Raw genomic sequence first — 24,342 nt, 5'->3', positions numbered from 1 at the left:
GTTACCAATTTCCTGGTACAGGTGTTGTTCACTGAATGTTGTATTTCCTACTTCTGAGATGGGAATCTGGTTTAGAAGATTATATCCTAGCCACTCGCTTCATCATACTTGGTGGTTAGTCTGGACTTGTGGCTTCCATGAATTCTCATTATTTGATTATGTTATCTTGCAAGTTAAATGAAGATGCACCATTGCACTAAAATTCTTCTCCTAGACAGTGATTGAATTTTGCTGATGTCATAAAAGGATTTGTTGCTCTGTTGTTTTCTGAAACACTGAGTAATGTCCATTAAATAGTTAGTAATTGATTTACCATGTTTGCTGGGGCTTTTTGTTAAAGTAATTCATTTATTTAGTCCTTGCAATTACAGTAAATTGGTTAACTAAAAGTAATGCCAAGTAATTAATTTATCCAGTATTTAAATATTAGAAATTGCCATGAATGACTACAAATTACTTGCAGACAAGACAAATTTTCTTATCGCTTGCAGGAAATGGGGTGATTAATTTTCAAAAGTTATTTATACGCGCTGCATTTGGTTGTTTGCCGCTGCCGTTCCACCTGTTTAGCGATCCTCAGGGAAACCCTGTTAGAGAGAGGCTGATTCCTAAGGACTCAGCTGCTTTTTCAACCTCCTCTCATCAGTCATATGAGGTAGAGTTACATGCCCAAGAGGTGTAAAGAGAGGTTTAAAAAAAAAAAACCTCTTCAGGCAGGAGTCTTGCCAGACGGGTTTCGTGGTGCGAGGCTGTTTGCAGCAGTCTGTGACCCATTTCTGAAGCCTCGCGCCGGGGGACTCTCTGATGCCTGTAAGGGTTCAGCTCTCTTTTCAGCTGTTTCACCGGGCGCTCCTGCAGTCTTGTCTCTTCTGCGTGGCCATCTCTTTGGGGAAAAAATACCCAGTGTGAACGTAGGACCTACTGTTAAATGTGGTGGAAACTAGCTAACAAAAAAGTGGTGGAGAGAAAAATAAGAGAGAAGATACCAGCAGCAAAGTCCCCTTATCCCTGCTTCTATAGGGAACTGAGTGAACAAGTAGGTTTCATTCCTTTCATTCACTAAGATGCTAAAGTGTCTCTGCGTTGGAGAGGGGGAGACTAATGGTGTGTGCAGCTCTGAAAGTGCTTAATTAACAACCTGTCCTTAATTGCCACACCTGCCCAGCAGAGTTAAAAACGTATGCCCTTGGCTGTCATGAAGCAAGCTTCAAATGCTGCGTCACAGGAGAGAAGAGCAGTACATGGAGATCAGCCCGCATAAATTGTCTTAATGCCTTCGCTGGAAAGGTGACGGAGGCAGGACTCTGTGTGAGCATGGAAAAATAAACTAGACTAGTAGAAACCTTGCCTAGGTCACTTGTCATTCCTCATCCTCTCCCCAGCCATTAAAAGCTTGGGATTGGGTGGGGTGGGGGCTTGCAAAGTTTTTTTTCTGTCTTCATAAAAGCCTGAGACAAGAACACTGGACCAGACCATGAGTCTGTCTAGCCCAGGACCCTCTCTGGTGCTGGGAATACAGATGGCTCAGGAAAAGTTTATAAACAGGGAGAAACGTGCAGTAATAATTCCCACAAATCTCTCTCAGTCTCCGGTGGTCTGCGGTTCACCTCCTTCCTCAGCCAGAAGTTTCATCTTTGCATTTTACTGCCTTCAGTGGACTCTTTTCCGTTCATTCATCCAATGCAATTTTGAAACCTTATTTGATCCAGATCGCTGCCAGCCTCAAAGCCCCATCTCAGAAGTTTTGCTTCAAACCTGAAGTTTTACTTCAGCCTCAGACCAGGGGAGGATTTACAGAACGATGCAAATTACTGAGGGCCTTAACATTTCCTTTTGGCTTGCTGGCAATGCCTAAACCCTAAATTAAGAAGAGTATTCAGCCCCATCCCCATCCAAAATAGTCTTAATTTTTCCAGCAAGTATCAAAATGTTGCTTAAAGTTCAATGAAACACTGAATCAATTGGGAACAGATCCTCTACTTGGCATGAATGTTTTTCTCTCTTGTTTAAACAAGTGAAGGGTGCATCCAAGGAACGACCTTTGGAATTAATGTTTCATTTCAAAATACCAAGATGGAAATTTATGTCTTGTTATTTGTTTTGTTTCTGATATGAACAACTTGACAAAACCAAGAAGAATTTACCAAATATGGCAGCACTGATGAATTTACTTTTCACCAGGGGAAAAATGTTCCAGCTGCAAAACTGCCGCAGAGTTTTAATCCTAGAAGTCCTGCTGGCTTCTGTTAGCTTTACTTTCTGTCTAGCTTCTCTGTCTCCCTCTACACCATTTATAATCCACAGAACACCCCTCCGAAAGCTTCCCAGACAATCTTCCATCTGTCCTCTCGCCACATGGTCAAACATCTGCTGCTGCTTTATGTTCTCCTCAGCTTTCCCAGCTCCAGTGGGTCTCTCCGTTGCACTGCTTGCCTCGTTCCTCCACTCCTTCTTGGCGTGTCTTCAAGTTATTTCCCCTTCATCATCATCCAATTTTCAGCCCTGTAGGATACAAGAAAAAGAAAGGCAAGGTGAAAAGAACTCAATGAACAACTACCCAATAGTAAACATATTTGCCAGGCTGGTCCCAGAATGAGTCATTAACTAAAATGAAGGCTAAATTTGTAACAAATGCAGAGTATGTTTTGAGTTTTCTTGCAGTAAAAAGTTTTCATAGTTTGGAGATAAAAATAATTATTTCATTATTTCTGAAAAGATCTGGCAGGCATCCAGGCCCAGAATTTGATAAAGTGTTGAGAACTGAGGCAGGAATAAAACAGTTATTTCTAGCTCAATGCGATTTGATGTTCCACTGAAAATCAGCAGATTCTCTGCCAAAATTCATTGGTTTTGGAGAATTGTTTTCTTCTGGAGCGTCTTAGAGAGACACCAGCAGAGAAACTGCCCGACTCTATTTCCAAGTTCCCCTTTTCTCTCTTCATTTTCCAAGGGGAAAAAAAATCTGGTGTCTGATCTTAAATTTGAATACAAATGAGAAATCTTGGTCCTCACATCTGGAGTTTACCACTCCCAAATTGCTGTATGGGACCCAGTGAGATGAAATTGCTGTGAAAGTCCAATTCTGAAGGGCACTTAGACACATGCTTAAATGAAATCTGTGCTTGAGTGTTTTACTGAATTGAGCCTTGAGGATGCTGCAGCCTTAAAATGGCTCATTTTCCTGTAAAAACAGTCACGGAGATGAGTTCTCCCAGGGGCTTTGCTTGCCCTTTTGCCCTGTTCTTAAATGGCTGATGTTTGGCGATACGCTAGCTCCAGCTGCCTCTGTACTTAGAGAAATGCAGTGATCTGGATGCCAGCTTTTTTACTTAGATTTGCTTTGTGCGTGCTTGGGAAACATGTCTGAGGGCTTTGTTTACCAGCCCATTTCTGGGTTGTTCCAGGCAGAGTAGACAGCGTGTTCGAATTGGTGGCATTGGCATTCATCCCTGGGTTCATCTTCATCTCCAAGAGTCAAACCCAGGCTGGCTCTTCCCTTCTTCTCCACAGTATGTGGTCACACCTGGCAGGGCATATGGGGCATCTCACACGCACTGTCAAACTTGCTTGCCTTGACTTATGTGGGGGAGGCATTTTGATAAAGATCCCTAGAAATTGGTTCTGGCTATTTTGCTACCAATCTGTGAGCTGAAGGAGCTCAGTAAAATGTCCTGGCTGGTAAAACTGAGCTGATCCTTCCATGTGAGCTGTCTGTGCTGAGATGCTGCAGGCAGCCCTTCCACCACACTCATACAGAGTATCTGAAACACGTCAGAGTTGTCCTACAGGGCCCAATCAACAGTCCACCCCATGTTGTTGTCTCCAGCACTGGTAACGGGAGACCACGTATGTCTGGCCGCATCCTGTGGTGCAGTGCTGGCACTTCCCCTAGATCCCCAGGCACGAGCTTGGAGATGAGAGGAGAAACACTCCAGCCTATTGTCTTCAGAGATTCTTGGCATTAGTTGGAAGGAGATGCTGCGCACTTCTACTCCTTTTCATGAAGCCTTCTGAAATGGCAGGCTATGATAGGCGATATACTTCACAGGGATAGCCTATTTGCAAAGCGTTTTGGTACTGCTGAGTGTCTGGTGGGATGGGAGCAGGAATGAACCTCATGCCTCTCCCTGGGATGACATCTCCTTCCTTCAGCAGTACTCTCCATCTGGCAGACCAGTTGCTCCCACATGTCTTTCCTCTCCTCGGTGCTGGCATTGATTGCTGAGACATAATAGACTCATTAGTCAGAGGAGAAGTGAGGAGAAAAGAAGAATGAAATTTCGGGCATGCTTATATCTGAGATGGGCAAGAAAATAATTCCAGGCTTGAGCACAGGGACATTTCACTGAAATGCCTGGAAACCAAACTGGGAAAAATGAGTACGAGAAAGAGAGTTTCTCTGGCGGAGCATGAAGACAGAGCTGCACAGAGTGAATTCTTGACCTGTAGAGGAGGTACTTGCCCAAACCCTGGTCTCCACAACCAGCTGCTGGAAGGCAAAGGGATCCCAGCCCCAGGTAAAGGCCCTATCAGCATGACCACACTAGGACAGAGAGTGCAAGGCAGAGATTTGAGACGAGACCCAAACTGGCAACCCAGTAAGGGTATCATGGACTTTCCTGCTCAGATTTGATGGCTAACCATCCACGTTACCCTGGCTCTGCACTTATGGCTGGCAAGCTCACGTTAGCTCTCAACAGGGCTTGCCAGCTTGTGCTAAAACAGGGAGGCTGTTGCTCCTCCTGTTAGGCTGTCTGCACCATGTCCCTCCATGCTCTTGCTACAGTCCTTTACTCACAATAAGTGTTAGAGTTCAAAAAGTACAAGGCTGTGGTTGTACAAAATCACTGTCAAGTTTTAAGTTCAGATTCACTGCAACCACAAGACAAGTTTGATAGTCTGCAAGCTCACCCTGCTTGTTTCAATGTTAGCAGAAAAATGGAAGAGGTAACTCTGTCCTGGCAGAGTTCACATTTGATCAATCTGTCGCTTCCTAGGGTTGGCATAAAGCCAGCATACATGCCTCTTTCCCTTGCTGCATGCTCTGACTGCTTCAACAGAAGTGTGATCCTCTTTGCATTCCCAGTCTGCGTTGACTTTGCATTGCCAGGTAATTGATATACCCTGGGCATTGCCTAGTTTTTGAAATCCAATCGTAATGAATGAGGAAACACTGTATGAGTCCTGGGAACTCCCCTTTGGTTTTCAAGGGCTGGAGCATCATTGATTTAGTTGTAGTCTTGGGCTTGCCAACTCTTCAGAAAAATGTAGCAGAGAGGGGTCAGCTTGTTTGCTAATTTCCCCTAGACAGCCCAGATGAGGACTTTGCTTTCACAAAAGAGAGATGAATTCAATTCAGGTGTGAAGAGTTGTAATTTTAGTTGTTCTGGACCATATCCACATCTGGCAGATGTCAGCGTGTCAATTAGAGGGACAAAACTAGTTTCCATCCATCTGCCCGTATTGCTCATCGTACTTGAACCACCCCACAGAAAGAGAGCAAAATCAAAATTCTTATGCCCCACAATTGCAGACTCTGGTGAGTCCAGAAAAGGGAGGGTGAGGTGATCCGGTCTGTCTTTGTGTCATTACTCTGCCTGTTTGTGTGGCTGTCTACATCTTCTCCACCTCCCTCTAACTTTTGAACCCATTAGCAGATTTCAACCTAAGGCCTCACCATCCATCAATATCCAGAGAGGACGGAGCTTTGCTAGCTCCAGTGCTCACAGGCACTACTTTTCCTTCTAGAGGAGAACGCGTTCATCTGTATGGCTGAAGCTGCATTGCACTTTTGCTAAAAGCTCTGTGCTCTAAAACCAAGAGAAAACGTACTTCAAGAGGGCTGAAGCACCACACACGGATCTGCTGGCTGAAGTGACAATCATCACACTGGAAAATCTGATGGGAAAGGAAGGACATTCCAAAAAAAAAAAAAAATGCCCAGAACACCTCTTTACAACACAGTCCCAAAGTCCTTCTAGTTCTGTCAGGAGATCGACAAGGCAGACCTCAGTTTACCTTTTTCAAGGCTGGAGTGTCCGGTTGCATATCACCCACTTTCTCCGTGCTCCTGGCGTGTCAGATCAAGGCTATTGCAAACACTGCCTTTGGGCAATGATGCAGAGGTGTATTTGCAGCCTCATCCCCCTATATCATGAGGATCAAAGAAGCCCTGACCTCCGGCATCTGACAGCAAGCTCTGGCACCAGGCTGAGCACTAGCCGATCCATCTCAGGTTGGATCGGGGAGAAGTGAAAACCCCACCTGCAGTCTGGATCAGAGGAACCTGGGTCCAGTTGGGAACGGAAGCTGTAAAATCTCAGATGAACGGGGAAGAAAAGGTGGGGGGGAAGGGGGAAGAAAGTCTCGGCTTTGAAAAACAAAAGATCAGGGAATAAATTCAGTCATGCTCTTTATCCTCAAAATATGGGCTGTCTCACAGGAAATGGTGTTTGATTAGCAGGCAAGAGCTGCAGCCTGGCAAATTTAATCTCCTGTCCATGCTCAGCCCAGAACATGTCAGTCTCTACGAAGATTAAGCTGTGCCCTCGTTCGGGAATGGAATAACATTAAAGAGAGAAGACTATCACACTCAGGAAGGCCCTAGCTGAAATAACCTCTGAATCTAGCTCTGGCAATGAACTTCTTTTTGGTTGCCTTTTCATCGAATCTTTAAGGGTTTCAAATCAGACCAGAGATAATGGTGAAATTATTCTCCTTGAATGGTCTCAGGGATAGCTGACTTGAGGATGTGCTCCGTTTTCACTGATTATGTTTCTAGGGTTCCTGTACCTATCATATTCCCCTGAATCTCACCAGGTCTTTGTGTTTATAATGATTAGCTTCTAATCAGATTACCTAACAAATATGAAGCACTGAACTCACAGCACGAACTGAAATCCATGGGAATTTCCTAAATCCTTGGAAGGAGTGGATTGCCTTAAGCTTTTGCAAAAAAAATTAGGAATTGAATTCCTATCTACTTGGGGACACATGTTGTTTTTCTTCTCCCTTATACTTGGGCTAACAAAATTCTGGATATGTTTATGTATGTCTCAGAGTTCACTGGTTGCTCCTCCTGGTTCTGAAAAAGGAAATGTTTCTTCTCACCTGAAAACTAACTTTTAGAACAGAACATATTTTCACAAAAAAAAATTCTATTTGGTCAGACATTTGCCATTTTTCACTTTGAAAATACACAGTCTCATACTGATTTCCACCCCTTCCCCAGCTAATTAGCTATCCATTTTTTTTCAAAGTTGGGTTCATTGTTTCTTAAGGAAACAGAGAAGGAGAACTCAAGAAATGTTTTCCCATGATTAAAAAATGCAGACTTCCTGAAAGAAGTGCCTTTTTTTTAATTCACGGTTGTCTTTGGTTCCCCTTGGAAAGGGCATTAGAGAGAATTGATACGTAGGAAGAAATTACATTAATGTCTTCTGAGCACAAAAATCACTAATGAAAACAACATCACAATAATACTAGGAGCCAATATTGTGTCATGATACAAGGCTGGGGGCTTACCTAATCAACAAAAATCCTCTGGGAATTTTTTCCGGGCATCATCACCTAGGCTGATCTAGCTAAAGGAATACTCCAGGATCTGAATGCAAAATGAAAAGCCTGCTTGGGAACCTGCTTTGCTGCAGCATTTTTAGAGGATGATCAAGAAGGCGAGTTTGGACCGGAGGAAACTGGGATCGTGGCAAGAAACCAGAGTCGGTCCATAAACTTGTAATCAAAGTCTGTATCATAATAAACAAAGCAGAGAAATTCAAGTTGCTTTGGCATGGACCACCTCCAGTCTGCCATTGCTGGGTTGGCTTTCTAGGTGGGAGGAATTGCCTTCCAGAACATTTTCCCGCTGTGCACAGAAGGGGTCTGTGATGAGTTTACAGCCAATGGCTAGCAGCCCGACCCTGAAGTTAGCTGTGAGGAATTGAACCCCATTGGCAGTCACTCTTACAACCCCATCTCTAATCGACCTGCACAGCAGCACCACAGCTGCAGGCTGCTCCAGGTGCCCCTCGTTCTGTGAGGAGGGGGAAAGGCTGTTGCACCTCAGGGCTCCTTCCAGAACACCTGGAATTTCGTCCTGCAGGGTGGAAATTGCTGTGGGACGGTATTTCCTTCTCCCACAGTCTAAGTGAGATACAGATGGAAGTCAATGAGTGGTGGTCATTTTTCAGGGTCTGCCAAGGAACCAGAAGGAGTGGTTGTGTAGGAACAAGCAAGTTGTGAAACTAAAAAATATCCCATTTCACATGGATAGCTCGTTCTCCATGGTAGGATTAATTTCTGGAATGCCTTCCAAGATATTACTGAGTCCAGAAGGAAGATGAGTATTCCAATAAAGGATCAGTTGTCCCTATAAAAAAAAGAGTTGTGAACAGCAAAGGAGACTGTCTCCACGATTGTTCTCTTTTGGACATTTGGCTTTTGTTGGAGGAGAGTCCTCATTCAGCAGGGAGCAGTAAGATTTTTTTTTTGGGGCACAGGCTGAGTGCTGGTGGGAAGGAACAGGTAGCAGCCAGCCATGCCTTTTGTCTTGGTTGTGCTACTGAATTGCTGCATAGTTTTGGACAGTTCAGCATATGGTTAGCAAGTAATCCACTGTTTCTTCCTTTCCCTTTATAGTATTGTAATGTTGTGGACTAGGCAATCAGGTGCAGTCCCAGGGTGATGAGTCTGGGTTCTGGATTGTTCAAATTCTTTTGGGAAGAAATTAGATTTCATATGGGGGAGGTCTGAATTAGAAGGGGGAAAAAACTTATTCAGCATAACTCAACCTCAGGTGGGTGTCGGTGATAAAGGGGGGAAAGATTTTTTTTGATGCTTATTAAATGAGGTTTCCTGAGAGGAAAAGATATGGGGAAATGCTACCTCAGTGAATAGTGGGTTTAGTCTGTCTTTCCCTAGGGACTAAGAAAGAAAATTTCCTTGCTAATTCTTAAACTCTATTAGAAATGGAAACATCTCTTAAACTCCATTTAATTTAATCCTACTGCAAATGTTCAAACTTCCTGCAGTGCCCTTCTGAGCCCATCCACTGGTAATTTCAGCAAGACTTTTCTCACCTCCATAGCTCAATAATAACGGTGTTCGCCAGCTGATCATGAAAGATTTAAGAGTTGACTTGGGAAAAAAAACCCAAGGTGATTTATTTTGTGCGTGTGTGGATATAATGGCCGAAAGTCATTATGCAACATATTGATCTGTGACCAATAAATTCACCAATCAGTGCATTTTGAAAAGCTCCAGTATGACATGTCATTGTATGCATGTGCGCTTCAGCTGCGCTGTATATGGCTATCACCAGTATCCACAGCAGTGGACTGGTACTACTCTTGCTCCCAGTAGTTGGTACTAAATATAGAAACAGAAACAGGGCCAGGCAGAACCTGGCTCCTTCCTCTCCCTGGGGAGGAACAAGACCAAATGGCAAGCGTTTGGCTTCTTTGCACAGAGGGCAAAACCGGTGGGGTCATTTGGCAAGAAAAGTAATGGTCATGCATGTTTTTCACCCTAGTGCTTAGCATTTCCCTCATCCGGCACTGACCGAGCTAGGACTCAGAAAGTCAGTGGTGAGGTGGGTGGAGGATCTGTGCCTGAATGTCTTCAGCTTTCTCTCCTAGACAAACTGCCTCTCTTCAAGATTTCTCACCCAATGTATACTTCAGAATTGTCCCTTTAAAGCCTTGCTTTTCTGATGTCCACCCCTCGCTTGTCCGATGTTAGATGGAGACTTTGTAGCCAATACAAAAGACATCACATCTGAAAGAGTCACAACCAGAGAGTGGCTCGGGGGAGGCAGTGGGTGATACGCTTCTCGTCCTCAGCACAACTCCTTGAAAAATGCAGCTCCTTCCATAGCTTTGCAGGGCACAGGGTGGAACCCAGGACGGGGCATCCATGCCAGGCCCCTACCACACAAGCAGCAGTGGCAGATGGTCCTTTCCTTAGGCAAGCGGCAGGCCCACACCTACGCCCTGGCCCCCAGGCACAAGCCTCTTTAGATACTCCATTACCTCACACATCTAGCCCCATGGCCATGAGACACTGAGGAGGAGCCAAGACTCTTGCTCACGGTTTGTTTTCAGCAGCAAAGAGGTCTAATTTGATACATGACCTTAGCACCTTGAAGGCAATATAGGCAAGGAGGGGACGAGCGATGGAGAGAGGCAGCGTTACTTCTGTTTGCTCTTTCCGGCATGGCTGCGTGAGCAAGTTCACCGCAGCAGCAGCCCAGCTGCGGCGGTTTGCTGTGGGGCTCAGCACTCATGCAGACCACACCGGCTCCCAGCTTCTCCTCAGCTAGGGAGCATGGCCACAGCGACCTTCTGCAGAAGAAGCTCCAGCAACTCATGCAGTGCGAACCTCCAGGCTGCTAACTCCCCTCTCGCCCTCCTCCCTGACTTCCTCTCCTAACCCACAAATCCCCACACAGCTGCCTTTCCTGACGTGAGGTGATGCTGAGCCTCTGCAAATGATGGTGAGAGCTAGCAGATGTGTGTCCTCCCAGTAGCATCCTGAGAGGAGCACTGTGAAGATCACCAGGCAGTTCAAGGGGAAGAGACAGAAGCAATGGCAGAGACTGCCTGGAGGAGAACTGCATTTCTGAGGAGTAGGGAAGCTTTGTAGATCTGTCTCCTCTCCCTCGTCAGCTCAGACCGGCTGCTCCAGGACAGCTCCTGGTGTACAGACCTAGTTGCAGCCCACATGAAGGATCCCTCTGCTCACAGCCAAGACCTTTCTAGTCAGAGCTACCTACTCCAGTATCTGCTGTTCCTCCTTGATTCATTGACTCGGGTCTTTCTCTGCTCTTTGTCTTCTGGTGACAGATATCATTATGCTTTGATCTTCAGCCATAGGCAGGTGAGAAGAGGAACGTGTTTCAGGGAGTAGCGGTTAAAAATACCTGATTACCTCATGCCATGCTGGACTGGACATTATAATGAGACATGATAAGAGTTTTCCCTTGGTTCCCATTGAAGGTTTTCACCATTAGACAGCATTTACTCTCTAGTGATGTGCAAGACAGTACTTGTAGACCAAGCTAGACATAAATCATACCCCCATACATTTAAAATCCTTATTGAGCATCGATTCATTTTGCAGCAGTGACCTTTGTTCTGCTCATGTCAACTGAGCTGTGCAAAATGTGTGTTTGGTGCTGAGTTGGTTATACTGTATTTTCAGCCTCAAAACCCAGAGGGCAAATAAGAACTCCTGATTTATTGTCTGTTTAAAAGAGAACGAGCTTTGTACCTGTCTTATAAATTTGAGGCCTTCTCTCCTGGTTCTTGAGCTCACAAGCTTGGCAGTACTGAGGTAAAAGACTGTACATTTTAAAAATCCGTTGGGTACAAGCCCTTTCCAGCTTCTGTCACTCAACCTTTCCCCAGAGAGACGGGAGAGTAAAATGAATGTCTCTGCTGGAGTCATCCTGCTTGGATTAGTGAACCAGGACTTTTCCCCTGCACACTGATTGACTGCAATTCAGCCTGGCTCTGTCTCAATGATCCTTGTCCAAATGCAGCCATCAGCCATGCTCTGGGAAGCAGGATGGGTAATTAGCTGATGCTTCAGCCCAGCAACCGAAGGTGCAAAGAATTAGCCAGGAGCAAGGAGACATGGTGCTCTCACATGTATATTTTACGTGTGTGCCTTTTGCCAAGTGAACCTCAAACAGCGGCTATCCTCAGTGCTTTGCAGAAGAAGAAAAATCTACAGCAACGATCTCTAGCAAGCAGTTGAGGATAATCTGTTTCCAGAGAAAGTTTGTTCCTGACACAGCTCCAGCCCTGGAGCAAGTGGATTTATGTCCTTCACAGGACCCAGGCTTCCCAGCTACCTATCCTTGCCTCTTAAGCACCTTCAAAAACTCAGTAGGAGCAAGGAAAATAGGTGTTTTCACTCAGATCTTATAGCAATGAATGGGCTGTGCTTTTTCTGGAGAAAAACAAGTACTATCAATACGAAACCTGCCATCTCCCGATTTTCCTCTCTCTCCGTTCCTTGTTCTGTGGGACAGGATGGGAACCAGAGCTGATCCCCACCTGCACCCCTCTGGAAATTTTCAAAGCCCAAGCCGTTCTCTCTCTGAAGCAAGTGCTCCCTGTGTTTTAGCTTCTTCCATTACAGCTGTCTCCCTTGCTTTTCTGCAACCGGGTGCAGAGGTTTCCCTCTGCACCATGAGATGCCTTCATGCCACGTGCACAGCCAGATTGGATACGGGACAAAGAGTCTGACCTTCAAGGCTTTAGGCTGGGCAAGCTCAATCTGCATGTGATAACCGACAATTCATATTCCTGTCACGAAGGTTAAAAATGAATTAGGTGCCCAACACGTGTCAGAAAACGTGAAGAAACCCTTGAGATGTCAGGGACAGCTTGAACCCTCACAGGAAGTCTGCCCGGGAATGCTTCCTGACCCAGGATGAGCCCTCAGGGGGATCGAGGAAGCCACAGCAAGTTCTGCTGCCTTCAGCAGTCAGGGCAAAGCTCTACTCTGGAAAGGACATGAAGAAGAGACCAGCCCACCCTCCTCCCAGCAGCTTCTTTAGGAACAGGGGAGCCTCACCTGTCATCTGAGGACCCACATAAGCCCAGCTGAACCTGGAAAAAAAAAAAAAAAAAATCACACGTGGATGCTTTTCAAAGTTCCTGCACTTCAGGGAAAGTGCCAAGGGGCTGACCTCAATTTAGCAAGCCACTGGTCTCAGCCAAGCGTGCAGGTACTCATCTGCTGCTGGCAGAGATGTGACGGTTGATGGAAAAAGCAGGGGGTGAACATAGTGCTGTTAGAGAGAACCACAGTCAGGCTTATCGAGAAGATACCTATGAAATAAAATACCTAGGAGCGCCTAACAAAGATAGGTGCGCTCCTGCAGAGCTTGCAGTCCGGCTCTGTGCCACTTCCACACCATTGTGTTTGAAACAGCACACCAAGGCCTCTACATGCTAAATTACACAGCAGGAGTGATCATATCCAACTAAATCCAATGAACATTTTAGCTTATGTTAGCTTATAGACGCACTGGAATTGCGTCTGACTTCATTTCTAGATCCCTTAACCTATTGCAATTTATGTTCTCAGGGCATCTGTCATTTAATTAATTTCAGTTTGAAAAATAAGCTCGCAAACCTGTAATTTATTAAGACCACTCTTGCATGAAAAGTTCCCAACCTGATTGCAACTGTGTTCCGTATTTTATTCTTTGAAGTCCTGACATTCATTTTGTTGTCCATCCACTCTGGGAGCCCTCTGACGGTCCGTGGGACTTTTTTCCTCAGCACTTTAGCTGTAACAAATCCCTGGAGATATGTAAATGTTATCTTATGTACTTGCTTGGCACAGTTGCTAATTGTCTGTATGTCACTCCAGCATTTACCAGCTGTTTTTTCAACATTACCCTTGTTGCAATGTACTTCTCTGCTTCTTTTCAACAGCAGAAATGAGAGACTGTTTTTCAATTCCATATTGTCATGACTGTCTAACTGAAAGGAACAAAATAAAACTGGTTGGCCAATATTTTTTTTTTTATTTTTTGTTCTTCAGACACAGATGTATCTCCAGAGATGATTTTAACATGGGAGCAGTCTGTACTATTTGACATATCTTTCTAATGAGGGGACCATGTATTAAGACAAGATTTGTGGCTTTCCTTAAAGCCAGGGGAAACCTTGGGAAATTTATGTGATCAGTTCCCATAACACACATCAGGCCTGGCCTTCACACTACTCCAGCACCTCCTGCCAGATGCAGTTTACCATGGGACTCCCAAGAGCTTTGCCAAAAATCTAACAGCGCTGAGAAAGACTTCTGCGGCAGATCACAGCATCATCCACAAACAGGCCAATAATGCCCAATTCTGCTCTCGTTAAACCGATGAGCAAAAATCTTACTAACAATAAAGCTGATCAGGTGCAGGACATGGTCATACCAATGTACTGACCAACCTGTTTACAGCTGACCAGCCCTTGTTCCTCCTCAAACCACCTCGATCCCTCCCTTTCCCCACCATTGAGTCCTCCCCTGAACATCCCATAAGAAGTTCTGTGCAATCTCCAGCTGCTCTTCCCCTGCATCCCACGGTGCATCCCACACCCCCAGGCAGTGACCCCTCCTCAGTCTGTGAGGGGACCCGCTCACGCACCACAGTGGGTGTCCCCCCAGCCCATGAGGGGACTGGGAGAGCCCCGTGGGGGCTGGAGCAGGAGCTCTTTGCTCCAACGGGCTTGTTGGGGCTCCCCTGCCTCCTGCTGTGCCTCTGAGCTCCTTTTGCGTGAGAGAGTGAGGCCCTGATGGGCTGGTCCTTTCCTGTGATGGGCCCTGGAGGAGCCAGGGCAGGGCTGCATTTGGGTTCCCCCACCTGCTGTTGTTCCTCTGTGCTCTTCTGTGTGTATGGAGACAAAACTCTTTATCACATAACCTAACAGGCTGCAGTGGTAATACAAAGAAATTTCCAAAAGCCACATTTCCACAGCACCTTGGCAAGATCTTTGTTGGAAAGATGCAGCTTATAAGCTACCAGGTACATCCATATGCAGGATTTTATTTATTTATTTATTTTTTTTACTTGATGAGCAAAAAATTTATTTTCCCTGAAACAAATACCTCTTTCCTAAACGAGCATCACTACGCTCTCAATTTCCAGTCCACTGGAGCCCCAGATCCTTCAGAGCAAGGGTCCCATGAGGAGCAGGTGCTGCTATGAGCGGCCTCCTTTTGGATTCAAAGACTTTTGGCTTTTTACCTCCATTGGGCTTTAGCCCACTGTACCTCCATCACTTTCAGTAGGGTGGCTTCAGCTGACACCATGCGCTCACCAGAGGAGGATCAAGCCACTGGCAGGTTTCAATTAGGAAACGATACACACCAATGGAGCTGCACAAAGTCAAGTCTGAAACACTTGGCCTCTGTCAGAGTGAGAACATTTTTCTTGCCGCTTTCGTTTTTCCACCTTGCAATTCATTAATCAGAGAGTTCTCAACATCCAGAGTCACTCCATGCTTAATGATAGACATTATGTACTGGAGGTAGCAAAAGCAAGAATATCATGAATATTTCATGGCCTTCCTGGGCTCTGCTGCCTAAGTTGTTCTACCCAAATCATGTAAGCATACCAAACAGACACCTATTTTAAACACACTCCACAATTAATTGCAGGCCGGGAAGAGAGACATGGAAATCATTTATAGTCTCCCTCATATGAGATTTAACAGAAGCTCAGCGTCTTGGCAAAGCATCCCGCAGATGTCTCCACCTGTCAAACCAGCAGAAAGAGGATAAAATGCAAATAGAATCCACAAAATATTTCAATACATTAATTCTTATGGGCCTAACCTACTCCCAGAAAGCTTTTTTTTTTTTTTTTTGCATCCTCAGGTTTTGTATCTGTACATTTTTTGCCAGGGCCAAATTTTGGATCTTCTTCCCATGCTGGCTACTTTTTTTGCCTTGAAAATTACCCTATTACCCCATGAAAATCAGAAAAAAAGAATGGAGGATTTTTAGATAACTTTTAGCACCTAAAAATGACTACCTCTCAGAGGGACCCGTACCAGCATTTCGCTCCATTCATTGGTTCTGACCTTAACTGAGCACTTACATCATGAATTTACATGGCATGGAGTGATCAGAAGCCCTTGCCATTTTTATGCATTGCATTTGTACTTTATCTAAAACACTTTCAGGGAAAAGGAAAATACTTATTCAAAGGCAGCCTCTGTGACGCTACGCATACAACCATCTGGTCACTAATTAAATTGCATTGTCCACTGCTAAAAGAAAATGGTTTGTGTTGGACTTGCAATCAGAATAATGCCAGGATAAGGCATTCTGAAAGCACACTGCTTCTGGTTACAACTTGGGGCTTTCTTTAGGAGAAGATTTCATTGGGCCTTTCATTAGTGACATTTTCAGCTTTTGCTGAAAAGTCCTTAAATCATTCTTTCTCCTGCCTAACAGTGATAGCTTTTTTAAAAACTTGATTGATGGCCCATTGTCAATAGCCATCATGCTCCTGCTGCAGAGGTGGGAGGCCTGAAATAATTTGGTTTTCAATAATTCAAGTGATGTGCCATGTTGCTAAATATGAAAAACAGGCGCTGGGATGGATGGGAACAAGCAGAACCTTAGGAGGTAGAGGAAGAAAAATTCTCGTGGCTGAGTTTCAACTCCAACAGTAGTGCTATTGCATCAACAGACTTGTACTCCAGAGGTAACGTTATTCCACTGCTGGTTTGAGTGTGGCAAATAGTGACACAGAGCACACAGAAGCTATTAAATCTGACAATTTTTGGAGGGAGCGTTAGGCATGCTTAGTCCTCTAGTTCTCTACTGGTGATATTCAGTCTTCCCGAGACTCTTACTGCTTATTACCCTTAGTAAGATGGGGCTGAAAAGCTGGCTTGGGCCAGCTATAACACAAGATAGGGGACCCTGATCCTGTTCCACTTTGATGATGGACAGAAGTATCATTAAGAGAATGACTGGAATTTTAAGGAGGAAAATTAAGCTAGCAGGCTCCTTCAGACACCTCTTGTCTCCCACCAACTCTCTTCCACCTAGTTTTCAGAAGTGATTGAGTTTTTCCTCTTCCTAAGAGTATATTTCTCAGGGGCTTGCAAGACCCTCAGACCAGGATACACCCTGCTGAGATACCTGCAATGTGAGGGCCCCCCCAGTCACTCCCCCACTGCAGTAATGCCTGGCCCCCTTGCAAGACAGAACAGCAGCATGAAAAGCAAACAGGACTCTCTAGGTGGAAAACAGCACAGAGCTTAGTTTCAAGACATTCAGAAGAGCATATCAGGAGCATCCCAAAGGACAATGTAGATCCCTTAAGCTCCATCCCCTACAGGTTTACAAGCTCAGCACTGGAAGCTTACGTTAAGTAAGACATACTGTTTCCAAACTCAAGCTGACAAGGGCAATTTTGTGCACCACTTTCCCTACCTCCAACTCCGGACATCCAGAGCAGAAGAAGCAACGAAAAACTGAGCTAGCCCAATAACTTGCAGATGCACAGGGATGATCACAAAATCGGGACAAACATATTCATGCGCCCTGCCCCCAAGCACTCTCCTGACTGTCAGTGACTTTGGCTCCTGAACCAGACTGTTTTAAATAGCTCAAAATAGAAAGAATATTGAACAGAGACTCTCTGTTTTATAGCCCACAATTAACTTTTCTTCCATCAATTTGTCTAAGCACTTTTTGAACCCAAGCACATATCTGTGAGCTACCACATCAAGCAGCAAGAGGCTTCACAGTGCAAAAGCGTCACCTTTGCATGTTCAGAGCCCAACACCTTCAATACCCTGTCCATCTACGCAAACTTGAAAAAGTTATGGCAGGCGGTGCCCCTGCTGTCTAGTCCCACCCAGTAGCCAAAGAATACCTGGAAACATATGATCTCCCTCTTTTTGGGTCTCCCATCTCCCACATTATTTTAAACTTACCCATTTCGCCACAGGCATACCTGCTCCTGCTCGGGAGAGGAGGCTGTATTGGCCTCTCAGCCCACCCTACACTTATTCTTCATTAGGACAAGTGGTTCTCAGGTGGTGGTAAAGGAGTGAAGTACCTCACGACTCATTTTATAGCACCTCAGCTGCTGTGAATAGCTGGATTTGACAGCCTCTGGAGGCCCCAGCCACTTACGATTGCCTGCCAAACACTAGTGTGTCTCCTTCTCCATTTCTGGCTTTTCCTGCACTACCTACTGCAGAACTGGAGCGTGTGGTGGCTCCCTAAAGCCCCCAGAGCGACCTATGTCAAAGCTTCTGCTAACATCAGCAGGTCTTCAACGCAATCTTATGGATCCTAAAGAAAACCTAACTTTACTTTTATTTGCCATTCCTCCTAAAGAACCATATCCCAGGAGCAAGGTGATTTCAAAATACCTGTGACCACCAGCTGCTTTGCACTGCTGGCATGTGGCACAAATACTATTACATACACTTTATTAGCTCTTTCAGAGTCCAGCAGCTGCCTAGCAGAGAAGGAACAATCAGAAATGGGGGATAAAAGGACGTGCTCTTGGGGCCTTGGGCTTGTTTTAATCTGTGCTCACCGCTCCAGGGACACACTTCACCTAGTACAGCAGAGACCACCCTAGCAATCACTTCTTCTGCTAAAGGCAGCAATTCCTTCTGGAGGGTGAACTGTATTAAAAGCTGATTTGAGCCATAAGAACGAGTAGATTCCAGTGCTTGAAAAGTGCAACATGCACGGTCCTGTCCTCAACTTGCCTCAGGTGGTGCTGCCAATTGAAAAATGGGAATTCCCTGGCAGGAAGAAAGTCTAAGTTTTCAGAAATTTATTTTCATTCCAAGTTGGAGTGAAATTCCGAATATTTCTTTCATGGCATGGAAAATTCTGAATACTTTTTCTGCTTTAAACTGATTGTTAAATGATATTTGCTTTGGTCTGAGGAGGAAAGATTTCTCTTTCATAGAGGTGTATTTTCATCCTGCATAACCTTCCAGATATAATTTTTTTTTTTTTCATTTTTAACATCTGTTGAGAAGTCAAGGCCAAACATTTCAGAATGAACATGATAGCACTATTTAAGGAAAAATAGCAAATGCAGGATGACTCACTGCAACTTTTTCCCCATTAAAAATATAATCAAAATCAACATGTTCTCACAGAACCATTTGCTTTCCAAAAAAACGGCATTTTTCTGATGGAAAAAGCTGCTTTTTGGAAAGCTTCCTAGTTCACTGTAGCTGAAATACTGTGCTCTGGAAGTAATGACAGAAAATAATCTGGAAATTGCTCCATTTCTACTGCAGAAATAGCAAGCACCAGGCAACCAGACATGCTGGTTTGTGTTTGTCCTCTTTCAAGACCCATGGGCTCATTTAGGAGGTATTACCCTGTTACTTCACACTGCTTTCTAGGGTGACCTTTTTATTGATTTTTGCAAAGTGTGTGGGAGGTGGGAGGGGCAGCTATTCATTCAGGAATATTAAAAGATGCATGTGATAATACAGTCATGGCTGCTGAGTAGTTTAACATGCTCGGTAACAATAACATCAGAGTCAACATGTTGCAGGAAAGGAAGATGGAGTGCATGCTACTTTTCTCTAGGAAATTCTCTTCTCAGACTTAAGGTGCAGAAGTATTACAAAAAAATGTACACACTTCACAGTTCATAGCATATTTCATTTCCCCTTGTGCTTGATCCAGAGATTTGCATTTGCATTTTTTTTCCAGCTAAATTTGTTTCCCAATGTGAAGAGATGCTCCCAGGTGTCAATGCTGGAGGTTCAGTCCTTTACTGTGGACAGTGCAGGGGGCTGTTGGGCCTCAAGGCAGAACACTGTGCATCAAGGGCTGTGTATTGAGATGCTACATAGACCTGCAGTACCAGCACATATGCAAATAAATATCGATGCTAACTCACGTTTCTGCAAAGCGTTCCTGAACTGGTGGGATTTGTGACGAGATTTGCCTATGCCTAGCCAGGCACACAGTTTTGATCCTTTGTTGCTGGATACTCATACATTGTTCAGTATTGTGTTTTACAGCTTTTGTCAGGAGGAAAAACTGGAAAATTTGGGATGGTTATCTCTGGATGCAATTATGCAAATTTAATCAGCTCCCATCACCTAATCAGCCCTGCTACTCAGGGGGAGACACAAGTGCTTTGGACTTCAGCATTGTGGTTATTAAATTGCCTGGCTCAATCTGCACTAGGATTAAAATGGGGAGATTGTCAAAGGTACCTAAATAATTTAGGAGCACAGATCACTAAAGATACGAAATGTTTTTCTAACAAACCTGAAGCACTTCTGAAAATCCCACTGAGGGTTATTAAGGCTGTCTTGGCCAAAGCAGGGTAGCTCTATTCTGTCCTGTGAATAATGTCTTTTTACAACTCTTACTGGCTATTTGCTAGTGCATTCTTTCTGGCTATTTGGTAGTGCTTTCAAGTCACTTCTCCTTGATTATATGAATGATGGCTGTTGGGTTTTTTTAATCAAAGTGGCTGCTTTCATAACTGTGCACTTCTCCATGAACCCAGCCATGTGTACGTAAATGTTGGGTATCTTTTGCTCTAATTGGTCAGGAAATGCTTTCTAATGTATGAACGTGTATCAGCATGGAAATGAGGGCTCCCTAAACCATCCCCTCAACCACTGGGAGCAACAGAGTGAGGGACATCTTTCTCAGGCTGCACAGAGCACAAATGCAAGAACAAGAGCATTGAAGAAGAGGTGCTAGATCTCGGCTCTCAACCTTTCTCCTCTTTTCAGGGCTCCTAATTTGGAGGCAAACTAGGATTCAGAAGCTCCTAGTTTGGAGACAATGAGACAGGGCTTCAGGCAGAGTAGCTGGTAAGGGAAATTTTCTGGCTGTAGGCAATTGAGCGCTTCCTAAGGCTGATCAACTTTCATCGTGTTACTGGGCATTATTCAGCCTCCTGTCTGTGCTGATACAGGAAAAGCTCCAGGAAAAATCAATCAACTGCTTAGCTGAGCATAAAAAGAAATATTAGTGCCGCCTTTAGGGATGTGGAGGAAAATAACCTGAGAAAATAATTGCTGCAAAGCAGGGAATCCTTCCTGCTACTAAAAGAGTGCTGATATTAGGAAGGAGTCCGACTCCATTCAAGGATACCTGAATTTCTTCAGGGGGAACCTATGCTTCTAGGTGTCTTGCAGCAATGGTAAAACATTGAAGACCAGATCTGTGGCTAGTAGAGTTATTTTCTTCCTGCTTGCTTTGCTAAGACATTATGCTAAGACATTCCCCATTCCCTGGTGTATCGTTCTCCTCAACAAAGCAGGGAGCCCTTGAACTCAACAGCAACATTCATTTATTCTTAATTTCCATCTGTCTAATGCCACAGGAACCAGAGCCAGCTTGCAGCCACAGCCTGCATTTCCCTGCTCCAACGGCAGTCACGAGCCGACGTGAGCTCTCTGCAGCCCCCCCCCCGCCTCCACATCAAAAGTATTGGGGGCTCCCAACTCTGAAAATTATGATGATTTCTTTTTCACCTGTATCATCACTACTAAGCTTGTGCTAATGCTAACGGGCTGCTTTCCCAGAAGAGAGCAGCAGCAAAGAGAGCATCCAGTCTGGTGCTTCCACAAAGCAGAAACACTGTGAAAAGGGTGGTACATGGACTGGTATCTCAAGGCAAGCAAGGCTTGAATAAGCATCCGTTGGGGTAAAGACAGAAAGGCACAATGATGGCACATCCTGTAGCCTCAGCTCCTCGCCGAGCTCCTGGCTTCTCCCTTCCTCAGACAGAGCTCAGTCCATCCCCTAGAGCCAGTAAAGCTTATTTGACTTATGACGTCTTCATGAAACGGGGAACCCTCTCTCCCTCTCCATAAACACGAACACAGGGATTGATTCATTCTGTGGAGGTGAGATTCAATCTAGCCACATTCTTCTGTTAGGGAAAGGAGATTAAAAAGTTCCTGTGCTGGAGTACTTATTGGAGTACAAATCAGTTGCGATGTTCCTGCAGGATGGGGTAGCAATGTGAATTTTGAACAGTTTGTAAGCCAGACTCCCACACACTAAGAGCACCAGAGAGGCCAATGGACTTTTTTTTTTTTTCTGAATCAGACAGTTGAAAAATTTAGTGGCAGCCAAGACTTATTAAAGAACAGAGTCCTGTATAAATAAGTAATGCCAAAGACACAAAGTTGGATTCTCAGCTGATAAAACTGTATTAATCTTCAATTTACAGCAGTCAAGGGATCGCTTGGATCCCTCTTTACCTTACTAGTGCTCAAAGCTTCACAGAGAAGCTGGGCTGCACAGTCAGCTGCTACCCCTTGCTATGAGGGAAGAAGAAAAAAGCATCCCCATCCTGCAGCGAGTTCTGCATTTTCACGTTATGCTATATTTTGGGCCAATTCTCCAGCCTGCTCTGTTGGTCTTTCTCTGCACAAATAACTGCAGAATCCCTGAGAGCTTTTGTCTGCCTGGTTTGGAAAAAAAAAAAAAAAAAGAAGGAAAAAAAAGTAAGATTTATGCAGGCTTAGATTAGAGAGCACTTTCTAACAGTAGAGAAGATTAAAGTGACTTCAAAGAGTGCACAGTACCCATCACAATTAGCTTTTAACGGTGAGTTAGGGGAACATCCTTGATCACTGTGAATGTGGTGGAGCAACTAATCCTGGAAACCATTTCCAGACCCATGAAGGACTGGAAGGTGACTGAGAGTCATCAGCATGGATTTACAAAGGGCAAATCACGCTTAACCAACCTGATGACCTCCTGCAATGAGATGACTGGCTTGGTGGATGAGGGCAAGGCAGTGGATATTGTTTACCTTGACTTCAGGAAGGCTTTGGACACTCTCTCCCATAATACCCTCATAGACAAACTGCTGAAGTACAATCAGATAAGCGGTCACAGAATCACAGAAGGGTTGAGGCTGGAAGGGACCTCTGGACACCATCTAGTCCCACCGCGCTGCTCAAGCAGGGTCACCTACAGCACATTGCCTAGGACCCTGTCCAGACGAATTCTGAAGATCTCCAGCAAAGGAGACTCGGCATCCTCTCTGGACAGTCATCTTTGTAGCTCTTTGCTGGAGCTCACTCTGTGAGCTCCATGTCTCTCTTGTCCTGGGGAGCCCAGAACTGGACACAGTACTCCAGGTGAGGCTTCACCAGGGCTGAGCAGAGGGGCAGGATCACCTCCCTCCACCTGCTGGCAATGCTCTGCCTCATGCACCCCAGGATCCCATTGGCCTTCTTGGCCACAGTGGTGCATTGCTGCCTCATGGTCAACTTGTTGTCCACCAGCACTCCCAGGTCCTTCTCCACAGAGCTGCCTTCCAGCAAGATGGCCCCAGCCTGTCCTGGTGCATGGGGTTATTCCTCCCTAGGGGCACGACCCTGCACTTCCTGTTGATGAATTTCGTGAGGTTCCTTTCTGCCCATTTCTCCAGCCTGTCGAGGACCCTCTGAATGGCAGCACAGTCCTTTGGGGTATCAGCCACTCCCCCCAGTTTGGGATCATCAGCAAACTTGCTGAGGCTGCACTCTGTGCCTTCCTCCAGGTCACTGAAGAATACATTGAACAAGACTGGACCCAATATGGACCCCTGGGGGACACTGCTAGCTACAGACCTGCAGCTAGCCTTTGTGCCATTGATCACAACCCTCTGAGGGGATCACAACCCTCAATCCACCTCACTGTCCACTCATCTAGCCCACACTTCCTGAGTGATCCTTGACTATTAACCAGCTCTCTTGGACCCCTCTTCCTTCTGCCTGATCCCATGAGATTCTTCCAAGAAGGTCCTGGAAGAGGCCAAAGTTCACTCTCCTGAAGTCTAGGGTTGCGATCCTACTTATTGCCCTGCTTCCTCCTCGCAGGATCCTGAACTCCACCATCTCGTGGTCACTGCAGCCAGGGCTGCCCCCAAACTTCACATCGCCAACCACTCCTTCCTTGTTTGTTAGTACAAGGTCTAGCAGCACACCTCTCCTCGTTGGCTCCTCCATCACCCGTGTCAGAAAGTTATCCTCAATGCTTTTCAGGGACCTCCTGGATTGTTTGTGCCTAGCTGTGTTGTCCCTCCAGCAGATGTCAGGGTGGTTGAAGTCCCCCATGAGAACCAGGGCCTGTGATCATGAGGCTACTTCCAGCTATCTGTAGAAGGCATCATCTACTTCCTCTTCCTGAGCAGGTGGCCTATAGCAAGTACCCACCACCGTGTCACCCATGTTAGCCTGCCCTTTAATCCTTACCCATAAGCTCTCAACTCGCTCTTCATCCACCCCCAGGCAGAGCTGCAGACATTCCAGGTGCCATCTCACTTTCAAGACCCTGGCGGGCAACAAACTTCTCTAGACAAGAGGTCAGGTCGGCAGATAGGTGCCTCTGTCCCTGCAGCAGGGAGTCACCCACAACAATCACTTGACGCTTCTTCTGGGTGATCCTGTGTGGCACAGGGTCTGTCAGCCCAGTTGCTTCCCTTGGAGCCATGCCCAGCTCCTCCTCAGCTTGGAGGCCACTAAACCTGTTCCTCAACTGCAAATCTTCAGGAGGAGCAAGAGCCTTTCTCCTCATATGAGGAGTGGCCAGTTTCCAGCCTTCATTTTCCACAGACTTATGACTTACTGTTTCACGTGGCACAGAGCCCGCCTGCATCTCCACTGCTCTGGGGGCTTGAGACTGCTTAAGCTGTAGCGTCTCCGAGAATACCCTGTCTACCTCTTGCTCATCTTCACGGATGCTACGCAGCCTGCTTACTTCCTCCCATAACTCCTTGACCTGGTGACACAACTCATCAACAACAGCACACACCTTCTGCACAAAAGAGGACAGACATCCTCACCTTCATGGAGA

Source organism: Struthio camelus, chromosome 3 (genome assembly GCF_040807025.1).
Source record: "Struthio camelus isolate bStrCam1 chromosome 3, bStrCam1.hap1, whole genome shotgun sequence".
NCBI classification, from domain to species: domain Eukaryota; kingdom Metazoa; phylum Chordata; class Aves; order Struthioniformes; family Struthionidae; genus Struthio; species Struthio camelus.
This window is presented reverse-complemented; position numbering follows the sequence as displayed.